We start from the raw sequence: 12,083 nt of genomic DNA, 5'->3' as shown, positions 1-12,083 counted from the left end.
TCACAGTGCACAGATTGAATATAGATATTGTTTGCTTACTACTGGCTGAATACCTAATTGTGTGTGAACTAGTAGCAAGGTAGGGGTTCATAACTAAAAACATAGTTTAAATACCCAGGTCCAGACCTTTCTCAGCCTCCTATAGAGCAATCTGTAAAAATAAATTCACAGGTGACACCACAGGGGAGAAATGCAGTTGTAAAGTTTCATTTTCAGTGTTTTCCAACCAGGTGTTTCCTCACATGTCTTATGGCCCATAAGGCAGAGCTTGGCTAGGAATAGATCATGAACTGAATCTAATCCATTAAGGCTTTCCTCTAGTGAGTTTCCCCTTATGTAGCCACTACGTGGTGTATAAAATTTATACAAAAAGGCTTTTGTATAAAGAAGAAAGGATGTGGCAAGCAATATTCTAGACATGAACTGAATGTTGCATAACCCCACTGCAAGGTAATCAAAAGGCATTGCCAGACTCTGAAAATGTTGCCGAGTTCTTGAAAATGATTGATTAAAAAAAAAGATGGTAGCCACCAAGAGCACTCTGGATCACTGATGCCTCCACCACTAAGTAATGGTGGTTGGTGAGCTTGCCATGCTGACCCTGCAAATGGTCACCATCAGCCAGCTAAGTGGTGAGGGCAAAGTGTGCTATGAGAGTGGGTTATGCAGTAGAATCCCACGCTCCCTTTCTCACTGCCTTCTCTATCCCAAGGTTCACTGGCCACCACTGCCTCTAAGCTAAGGCACCACTGCGGGCTGGCTACCAATATAATGTGTTGTGATATGGAACTTAATAGTACAGACTCTGGCTTACCCCTTGCCTTTCTTCTGATTTCTAGAAAAGATGGGGAGATAAAAATACAGGGAAAAGAGAGGGAGGCGCTAAACACTCCCTATCTTTAGATCTGTGGTGGCCTTTGCTTTATAGTAAGTAGAGACCTGCTGCTTCCAAAGTAAACAAGGCCCTGCTGTTCGAAGGGTGGCTTGATGTTGGGAAGCTGCTCTGCCTTCGTTCTGTGAAGATGGGGTGGGGGTGGGGGAATAGGAATGGTAGGATGTAAGCTGGTCCTGAGGACCTCTTCTGTATTCACAGACCCCTGCCCTGACCTTGGAAAGAATGTTCAGTTTTTCTTGTGCCTCAATTCATCTTCTCACCCATGTAAATTGAAAGCTTGGAAGGAGAATAACACCTTATGGGTGTTTGTTTGTTTGCCATTTTGGAATGGCAAGAGATTGCCAAGAGGAGAAGAGCAATACAGCAGTGTACCACTGGTGACCAGATAGGAACATGATGGCCACCTTCCTAATACTGTGTCAGATTTTTAAGTCAAACATCTTTGAGGTGAAAAGTGGGGTGGAAAAAACTATTCCTAAATCTACCAAACTTTATGGATTTCATGGTTTTTGTTCATAGCTTGTTTGGAAAGTAAGCAGATTAGTATTTACTAGAACTTCTTGTTAATCTTGCCCTATGTCATACTCACATTGCAATATAAACAGGGGCATTGCATTGTTGGATTTGATTATTTTTATTTTTATTTTTTAAGGATAGGATCCACCAGTGCTGCTTTCAAGAAGTGCTCTGGCCCACTACCATCCCCACTCCACTTAAGAGTTTAGGGTAGCTTACTTTAGTGGTGGCAGTAGCTTGGAGTGCTTCTCAGTGCTACATATGGTAGCTGTCCAAGTGCTTCTCAGTGCTACATATGGTAGCTGCCATATTTTTCCACTGAAGAAGCTGGGCACTGTTGTTTGAGCTTCACTGAAGGGAGGCTTGTTCCCAGCAGGCGAAGATTGGTGCTGCCACATCAAGTGCAAGAATGATGGCAGAGACTGAGGAGAGCTACAAAGAGCTTTATGTAGGAACTAGAGAACAAGGCTGGGAGAGCACAGTTAGGGAGGACTGTTGCACAGGCAATGACTGACAGCAGCTGTAAGTCCTAAATATGGGTCATGGAGGTCTCCACCCTCTTCCAGATGCTGATCAGCCTTGCTCAAGTGTTCCCCAGAACTGGGATGGGCAAAATTGATGAGAAGAGGAGAGTCTCCTTGCTCTGGATTGGGGGCTTTGTTCACCACCAACTTCTCCAAGGAACCTCCGGCATCTCTGTTGATGAAGACCTTGATAACTGGGCAGAGCTTGACTGTGGATTCTCTGATGGCACTGGGCCCGTGGCCAGTGTCCCAGTTGGCTGACCTCAATGCCTATGCTTTTATCTCAAAGTAGGGCTGGGAAAGACCCATGTCTGTAACCCCCAAGTATCACTACCAGTCAGCATAGACAATGCTGAGCTGGATGGACCTATGGTCGGACTCAGTACAAGACAGCTTCACATGTTCATAACTACAAGCAATTGTATGGAAATGAGAGGCTGACCTGCTTGCTGTGGCAATGCAGACATGTTCTTTCTTAACCCCAGTACCCACCCCCTGCAAACTCTTTTGAACGCTTTCACAAAGAGGTACACAAAAGTGGCAAAAGGAAGGTGGCTTTTGTGGGGGTGGGAAATAAAATTTATCCTCCCATTTAAGCACTAATCACACTTTCCTTTTTTGCTGAGGAGTTGGGAGGGATAAGGTGGAGGGTGTGCAGCAACATTTTCAAAAATAGATACAATATTAATTAGCAATTAAAGAAATGCTGTGACTGCAGAATCTTTTATTTTGTGGGGCTGCAGATATTGGGGAGAAATAAACATAAAATACTTACAGAAGTTTTTCACCTATAGTGAGCCTTACTTCTAAAATATAATTGTGTAAACTCACCAAAAGAACACTTTATGTCCATAAGATGAAAATAACATGCATACCCCTTACTCTAGAAATCTGACATTCAGACTGGAGAGTTTAGATAACTGTAGATTTGCTTCCATTGCATTTCAGTTTTCTGGATGTTGACATGTAAGCTTTGTTCTCCCTCAAAAAAAATCTATGGTTATAGCAGTAAAGTTGCATTAATCAGATTCTCTGACAGACTTCTGCATAGTGATTTACATTTACATGAGTATGCATTCTGAAAAATTAATTGGCTGCATGGATGTTGTATTCTGTTCTTAGCATATTTTTTTAAGTACACAGCTGTCTCTTTGATAGCATCTTGGTACTATAAGTGCTAGTAAAAATAACGGGTAATAACTGATGCCATTACCAGGCAGTTAATTTGTAAAAGGCAGTGAATTAACAGTTTTTGCTATTTATGTGGCACGCTAATTTTTTTTTGCAAAAGAAAATCCGCACTGATGAATAATTTAAATCCCAGTTTCCCTGCAAGTCTATAATCACGTGCCCTACGGAGACTGGAGTACATTCTGCTGCGAGTATTGTGCAAAAGATTAGTAGCTCCTTGGTGGCAAGGCTGCTGTAGCAGTGTGAATTGCACTTTTAATTTGTCTTCCCATCTGACAGGGCATCTAATTATACTTTCTAAAATCGGTTCTAAATTATACTTTTTAAATCCTTAGTTGAAGGATATTTACATAAAAAAGGTAAAGATTAAATAAATTGTTTTAAGTCATATCAGCAAATCATTTAAATGAGATTGCTTTTTTCTTCTGTGTTTGAAGCTGAATGCTCATTCTGTCCTCACCATGTTCAGTTCCAGTCAGTCAAACCCAACCATGAGGACACATTTTTTTTCTTTTTTTTAACAATGCATTTAGATGTGAAAGGTGTGATACGCTCCACATTGTGCTAGAAGATTATTCAGGCCCTCTAATAGCAAACTTGTTGATTATCTCTATAAAACCCAAGGATGTTCTTATCAAAATAGCATAAAATGGTCTTTTAATTAATTAGTTGTAAGTTACAAAAAAGCAAAATGTGCATTATGGAAGAAAGCATTATTTTTCTGTTCTGCATTCTTCTTTTGCCTCTACACTTTAGAATTTTTTAATTTATCTGTTTAATGGTGCATCATTATCATTCTACAAAATAACAGTACTATACACTGTATTTATATTTTCTCTTACTTTGTATGTTATTTGGTAAGAATTCAGAAAATTTATTTCAGAAGATAGAATGAGTCTTGCAGCCATGCTGATTCTGTTAAATAATACTGTGCTGCTAACACTGACAGAAGTTTGGAGACTTGCTTGTTATTGAAATTATATTGAAATAAATGAAATTATATTATTGTACTGGCACACACACTGACTACTGCCTTAGGACACATGCACAATTTCAGTTCCAAAGATGTTTAGCCTAATTAAAGGCAAGAGATATAACTGGCAGCAGGCTGCTATGTAACAGCAATTAGATTTTGGTGTATTATGTTTGTGGTAGAACCATACTTCATATAAATATTGAGCACTTTGTGTTATCTAGGGACAAGCTGGCCCCAAATAATTCTAAAACTTAGCTACTTATATTAGATTTAGATGGAGAATCCCCGCTCCCGCAACATTCATTGAATTTTCTGGATGCCTTGCATTGGGAATCAAGTGGTTGGTTTATTGGAAGGGGTCCCAAACAAAGCATGATGGATGCTACTACAAACTGTTGTACTGAAGATTCCTGAGAGCTGGCTTGTATTATGCAAACAGGTGTGGAGCAAGGCTGGTGGCGGCCTGTGTTTGGCCGCCGCCATGGCCCCCTGGCCCCGCCCTGCCCCCCATGTCTGACGTCAGATGCAGGGTGTGGTCTCTCTCCCAAATAGGGCTGCGCGGCCCTGTTTGGGAGGGAGATCGGTCCATGCTACATTGGCAGCGAGGCCAGGAGCAGCTCTCCCTGCCTTTAAAGGCAGGGAGAGTCGCTCCATCCCGCACTACCCAACGCAATGTGGGCCGATCTCCCTTCCAAATGGGACCACGCAGCACCGTTTGGGAGGGAGGCCATGGTTCCGCATCTGATGTCAGATGTGGGGGGCAGGGCCAGGGGGCCACGGGGGTGGCTGAACATGCACCACCACTAGCCTTGCTCCGTGACTGTTTGCATGATATAAGCCAGCTCTCAAGAATCTTCAGTACAACAGTTTGTAGTAGCATCCATCATGCTTTGGGACCCCTTCCAATAAACCAACCACTTGATTCCCAATGCAAGGCACCCACAAAATTCAATGAACGGCGCCGTTTGGGAACAAAATAACATCCCCCCCCCATGTCAGACGTCAGTTGGGGCCACAAGGCGCAGCCCCTGATTGGCAGCGGCCTGGGTTCTTTGAACCCATTCACCCAATAGTGGCTCTGCCCCTGCATGCAAAGGGACCTTTTAACAAACTGGTTAACATGTTTGAAGACATGGCAATTGAAAACCAACTTATGCTGGGGGAAAGAGCCAATGTGAGGCCCTCATTGGGCTAATCATGCGATTATGATTATCAGGCAGGATAAAATTGGGGGTGGAGGAAGAGCCATGTATGTCTCCCTGAGACATACTATTTCTCCTTAAAGGAGCAGGATAAAAATATAATAAATTAATTGATAAAATCAAAACTGTTCAGCTGAATTGATTTCTATACACTAATCCACACACTAATATTTTGTGTGGAGATTCTCCTAAGAATCCGGAGAACTTCAGGACAGTTTCTGATAATAATACAGAACCTCCCTGTTGCCGGTAGAAGCCAGCAATTGTCTGGACGGGCAATCCACCCACCCAGCAACAAGGATTGTCTGCAGGGGAGATAAGCTTTTCGAGGCCTCCTCCCCTCATCCTTTCAAGCCCTTCTCACAGGTCGTGAGAAAGGGCTCTGTGTCTGCTTCAAGAGACTGCAAGTGGCCTGGTAAAGTGTTATTTTGAGTGTTAGAAAAGCCGAATATCAAAGTGACTGCACATTTGGGTGGCAAGCCATCTTCAGTAATGCCTGAAGCTGCTTTAACTGCTCATCGTATACATATGTAACCCCAATTACTTTAGCCCCCACTCTTTTACTCCTTCCTTTTTAAGTGCAGAAAGTTATGTAGTACAGGAAGTCAGATGTTCATAACTCAGAACACATAGGACCAGATGACAAGGGCAAAGGGGCAGCAGGGAGGTACGCTGCCACCCCAATCAGCTTTGCAAAATACAGATGCCAGTGGGGGGAAAGCAGCAGGAGAGGTAAGTGCACTCTCCCTGCTCTTAAAGAGAGACCCCTGCCACCTTCGAACCAGTGGAACCGCCGATTCTTTGAACTGGTTCCGTGCAAATCTCTAACAGGGGCTCAATTTTCAGCACATTAATTATTGTAAGAAATTAACAATATTAGTGAAAGCAATTGGCTACTTGGGGATATTGCCCTCACACACCAAGGCACACACATTTTTTTAACCAAGGATAGTGGTCAGAAAATAGGCCTCCCCCTGTTCAATCAGTGGCGTACCTGGAGTGCATGCCAGCCATAAACAAATGCCAAGTCCTCTCCTCTCCATTGACTACTGTTGTTTTCAGGCGGCAGTCCTAGGCATGCTTACTTGGCAGAAAGCTTTACTGATGGCCTCCACACAGAAGAGGCAACTGAACAAAAGGGTGCCCTCTGCCTGTGCCTGCCTGACATTGCAACTGTTCCATCCCATTCCACCTGCTGCTGCTGCTGATCCATCAGCAGCAACTGGCTCATTCATAGTCCTTCACTGCCACATGCATCTTATCTGGTCTTAAATGGCCAACTGCACTGAGACACTGCTGCTTGTCAGCAGAGCAAGCTAAGAGTTCTTCATGATACCTGCTGTTGCTGCAGGATATTTCTACCTGGGAGGCAGTAGAAAATGTGGGCCAGATTTGGGCCAGATTTGGCCTGCAGGCCTGATCTAAATGGTTTGGGCTCAATGTAACTTAAGGACCACCTGCTTCCATTTGAGTCTGCCCACACATCAGTATTTTCTGGAGAGATGCTGCTCCACATGCCAGAGCCTTCTGAGGCATTCTCTCACTTATTCTTTTATTAGATTTGTTAGATATAATGTTAGAAATACTTCCCCAACCTGTGGCCCTCCAGATGTTGCTGAATTACAATTCCCATCACCTTCAGCTACAACTTATTGTGGCTGGGATGATGGGAATTGTAGTTCAGCAACACCTGGAGGGCTGCAGGTTGGGAAAGCCTATACTAAATAAATAAAATAAGTGAAATAAAGTATTCTAATTTGACACCAGGGATTGGTCAAGTGTGGCCTATAATGTGTAATAGCTGTTATAATTCAGTACATGTAATATTAGTACAAGTGTGATGGAGTTCAGTGGCCAATATTTTATTTATGACATTTTTTCTACCTTACTCAGGTGACCTAGATGGTTTGGTCCCCCATTTTATCTTCACAACAGTCCTGTGAGGTAAGTTTGGCTGATGTTATGACTGGCACAAAGTCACCCAGTAAGCTTCACAGCTGAGCAGGAATCTGAATACAGGTTTCCTTGCTGCCTTTTTGATGTTCTACCTGGATCCATTGGCTGTGAGCTTGAGTCAGATAATGATAATGAAGGCTAGCCCAATTTTGCCCCATCGTGTGAACCACCGGGCTTGACTGCGAGCCTGGTGATTCCTAGGAGGGTAACCCGCCTAACTACCACTGCCCTAAAACCAGGTTTGCGGAGTGAGTCCTCCGCAAACCTGTTTTTACAGATCGTGAGTAGCTGCAGTGCGACGCCGCACTGTGGTTACTCATGAGTAGACCCCCGGAAGGAAAGAGAAAAGCCGGCTTTGGGAGTCTCCCCAGTATGCCCTGCGCGCTTGCACAGGGCATACTGGAGCTTCCGGGGGCCGCGCAGCCCCCAAGCTCCCCAGCGCTGGCCGGGTCCGTCATGGAGCCAGCAATCATGTGGGCAGCCGATCCAGCTGCCCAGGGCTTCCTCCCTGCTCATGTGCGGGGAGAGCGGGCTAATCCCACTCTCCCCACTCACCCTCCAAAACTGGGTCTCACTGATCGTGAGACCCGGCTCAATGTCTCAGCCATGAATCCACTAGCCTTAGCCATGGGCAAGCTGCTGTTCTGACCACATCAGGTGAAATCTGAATATAGAGAAGGATAATAATACTATTATCTCACTAAAATACTTTATACTAAATAAAAAAGATGAAATTTTACTTATCTTATTAAAATACTTACAAGGTTGGTGTGAGCCTTACTGAGATAATGAGGCTCTATACACGATCTGTGTGTAGAGCCTGAGAGGTTCCTGCAGATGAAGCCTGCTGTTCCTGCAGATAAGCAGCCGCTGGTTGCTGGGCAGCCAGATCGGCCACCCACACAACTACCAGCTTCGTCATGGAGCCAGTTGGGGCTGCAGGGATTGGGGGCACCTGCCCCCTGGAAGTCCCAGGATACCCCGACACCGGCAGGCTTGTTTTAGCCTCCCAGTAGTGGTCTCCTCACAAGTCGCCGTGGTGTGGAAACGTACTGTGTTGACTCGTGATCAGGGAAATGGGGTTAGCGGAGTGTTTGTTCCGCTAACGCCATTTAAGGTGAGGGCTTCTTTGGCAGGCTAGCCGCCAGAGAACCACCGGGCTCGACCGCAAGCCCAGTAGGTCTCATGATGGGAGAAAACCGAACTGGGTTCTCCTGTTTTCTCCCATCGTGAGAATAGCCTCAATGTATGCCACAGGGAAGTGCTTCACAAACTCAAAGAATGCATTCTACATCAGCCTTGGTACGGTACAGGTTATAGGGCTGGCTATCAAAAGTGTCAGAACTCACAATAGCACCATTCCCTCCTGCCACCATGAGGAGGCAGCTGATTGCAGTACAATTGCCATAGGTAGTGTCTGTGTGTGTGTGTGGGGGGGGTTCTTTAAATCGTCACGCAACACTGTTGTGGGGAAAGCTGGCTAGGTATACAAAATGCTGGGAGTGTCTGTGGGGAAGTCTTCCCATAGGAGAAGCTCTCAGGCAAACTACAGCCCCCAGGCACTTCAGCCCCCTGCACTTCCCCCCAGCCTTCTCATGCTCTGTGTCAGATAGAGTTTATTGTTGGCATATGTGGAACATCTGCTGCTTGATAAGACGGATCTTAATCTCATAAAAGGCAGATGAATTATTTCCTTCGTTCTTGGGTAATCATTGCATTTGGGCCTGGTCTGGTAATTTTCAATGTATGTTATACTAGGGAGTATTTCTGATGAACTAGAATACAGGCAGTTGTTTTGAATGCTAAGAGCATTATGGAAGTAATATTTTCTTTAATACACTTTGCTTTCTTGGCACATATTCTTGGGCAACTATTTGGGGTGATAGTTTTCAAATTATATGCCCCCTCCCCCCACAACAGTATTAAAAATTAAACCCAATTCCCTTGGTGTTGAAAATTTTGCTCAGCATTGATTGATCTCTTAGATCTGCATGCTTGCCCTGAGCAGTGATAGTCCATATTTTATTCATCAAAGTGTAACACAATTTGTAAAAATAGGGACATTTCCACACAATTTAGCAACCTGCCTTTGAAAAAAGAAATGGTTATAATTTTTAAAAGTTTTAGAGGTGATCCTGTGGAGCTAATGTGCTTTGGATGAAGGAAACTGGTTACCTTTAAAACTGTACAATGTAGAAGACAGTCACCATTTTATCCTCTCTATATGTGTACACCATAGGCTATTTCACACATTACACAAAGGCAAACCAAGGTTTGCCACTGAGAATATACTCAGCAGGGAGCCTCAGCAAAGCTTGGCTCATTGACCATCAGACCTGTGTGACATAGATGGCCACAAATAAATGTTGCATTTATACTTTACATTTCAACATGCATACTTAAGGATACATACTTAGGGGTATACCTAAAATGTATGATGTGACCCTATGCAAGATTCTAGATACAGTTCTAGGAAACTCCCTACTGATAGATGGAGGTGGCTATGCAGATCTGGCATATCATAATAGAAGGTTTGTTGACTTCCTAGTGCATGCATCCAGGATGTGACAGAGAAGTTGCTGAGACTCCTCAAATCCACTAACCCCATAATGTCCAATATCACTTCCTGTTGATCCACGTGGCAACAAATGATACTACCAGAACAAAACTGGAATGGACTTTGAGAAACTATGATGCACTGGAAAGGAAAGTGAAATTGCTGGGAGCACAAGTGGTATTTTCATTTATACTTCCTGTGGAAGATCAACGCAAAGAAAGAGAAAGCAAGATCCTGGAACTAAAGAATCAACTACAAAGATGGCAGGAAAAGTTTGGATTCCTGTATCATGGCATGCACTCACATAAAGGACTCATATCAAGGATGAATTCAACTACACAAGGACTGAGAAGAACATGTTTAAAGCATTGAGAGCTTTATACTAAATCCTGAGGGGAAGGAAGACAAAAGCCCAGAACTAAGTATAAAGCCAAGTACTAGGGACAAGAATCCAGATGACAAAGGTGGAAGCAGAATGGTGAAGGAGTGGTGGCTCGGAAATCTGTGAGAAACTACAGTCAGGAAGCCAGTAGGTGATCCCCATGGTGTCCAATAGCTATACACTAATACACAGAATATGGAAAAGGAACAGGATTAACTTGAAATCCTAACACAGGAAGGCAACTACGATTTGATAGCTATCACCGAAACTTGGTGGGATGAGACTTGTGATTGGCATAGTATTTGAAGCGTTTAACTTGTTCAAAGGAAGCTACCTAGCAGAAATGGTGGGGGATATATAGTAAAGATCTGCACAGAAAGTTATGAATGAGCATTGAAGCCCGTTGAAAATGATTGGGTAAAAATAAAAGATAAATAATTAAGGGCTTTCAAACAAAACCTTGATGGCTCTCTATTAGGGATGTTGTAGCAGGTTCCTGCACTGGGGGTTGGACTAGAAGACCTCCAAGGTGCCTCTTAGATCTAAAACTTGATTATTCTATGATCACATCTTTATCACTAATATTTTTAACTGTATTTTTGCAGTTGAACTAATAATGGAGTTTTTCTTTAAAGTCTGAAAGTCCAGCACATTAGCAACACTTGTAGTCAACACTTACCTAAAACATGTCACCTCTCAAATCTTGTTAAAAGGTACATCAGTGCCGGCTTTTGATCAATATATTTCAGAGGCATGAAAATACAAAGGGAGACACAATGACTGAGACTTTTTGTTAACTTCACACTAACGGGTTAAATCCCACCACTATTCCTGCTTCACTGCAAAAATGGACTGTAGCACCGCTGTCCTCTACAGTTTTAAAATTGGGTGGTGGTGAGGGAGAGATAACACATCTAGTTGTCACTTTGAGTGGCAACATAGCTGTTAATGGATCAGAGTGTGTATTATATCGTTTTCACATGCTCTGTAATTGCTAGCCTGTGTATAAGAATTCCCTACTGCAAAGAAGAGGTTGGAAAAATAACTTCTGCACTATTTCAAAGTGTTATCAAAGTATGGGCTGCTCAGAACAAAGTAAAATCATACAAATATGAAACTGCATATCACCAGTATCTATCATCATTATTTAATTCTTCATATGTTGTGTGGTTCAGTTTTTTGCTTATGAATCACTTCATGTGCCTTTTCCGACTGGGGTGTTGGCGGCCAACAAAAGCCATAGATTGTGGTCCCTAGAATCGTGGATGATATCTTCTGTGTCCATTTCTAGCCATTCTATCAGGTCATCCATCTATTCCTCCTCCTCCTCGATCTTTTTCCTGCTAGCTTTCCTTCTTGCATTAGCATATGAATATTATCTATCTATCTATCTATCTATCTATCTATCTATCTATCTATCTATCTATCTATCTATCTATCTATCTAATGCTTAGACGATACATGGAATGCTTGAGGTGCCTGGAGCGCCGAGGAGGAGGAGAAGGGCCGTGGTTGTGGGCTTTTCAAAAGGACAGTTTTAAAGAGGGAAAGTGCAGTGTAGAAATCCTCATACAGAAACAAAAAGTGTACACCAGCTGTGGCAGCAGCTGGAGCGGGGAGGATTTTGAGCCCAGCTGAGGGTGGTGCAGGTGCCTCTTCTTTTCTCGTCAGCCCGGTGCTGCCATCAGGCGCCTGAGGGGAAAATGGAAACTGAGTCACAGGAAGGCCTCTTTGGACTCACGGGAGGGAAGCTACTGCTGACCAACGGGCATCTCCCCTTCCACCAACTGTCTCTCCTTGCCTGGTCAGCTGCTGCTGGTGCTGTGCTGTGGAGACAACCATGCTGTTGGAGGTGAACCGCGGGTACATTTGGAGCCCCAACAG

General features: G+C 43.6%; 1 protein-coding gene across 8 annotated transcripts in view; it reads left to right on the top strand.

Moving 5' to 3' along the window:
* The window catches only part of TAFA2 (TAFA chemokine like family member 2), a 259,077-nt gene that overhangs the window by 152,640 nt on the left and 94,354 nt on the right, over window positions 1–12,083 (top strand). For 2 of the 8 annotated variants that reach the window (XR_008307946.1, XR_008307948.1), the window contains one exon: window positions 7,198–7,248. The exons of 5 other annotated variants lie outside the window; for them this stretch is intronic. The gene's annotated coding sequence lies outside the window, so the exon portion shown is untranslated. Of the gene's footprint in view, window positions 1–7,197; window positions 7,249–9,808; window positions 10,347–12,083 lie in introns of all 8 variants that reach the window. One more of the 8 variants, XR_008307947.1, reaches the window with a different exon arrangement.

Source organism: Hemicordylus capensis, chromosome 5, assembly GCF_027244095.1.
Source record: "Hemicordylus capensis ecotype Gifberg chromosome 5, rHemCap1.1.pri, whole genome shotgun sequence".
NCBI lineage: Eukaryota > Metazoa > Chordata > Lepidosauria > Squamata > Cordylidae > Hemicordylus > Hemicordylus capensis.
The sequence above is the reverse complement of the archived record's forward strand: the minus strand, read 5'-3'. Positions and strand labels throughout refer to the sequence as shown.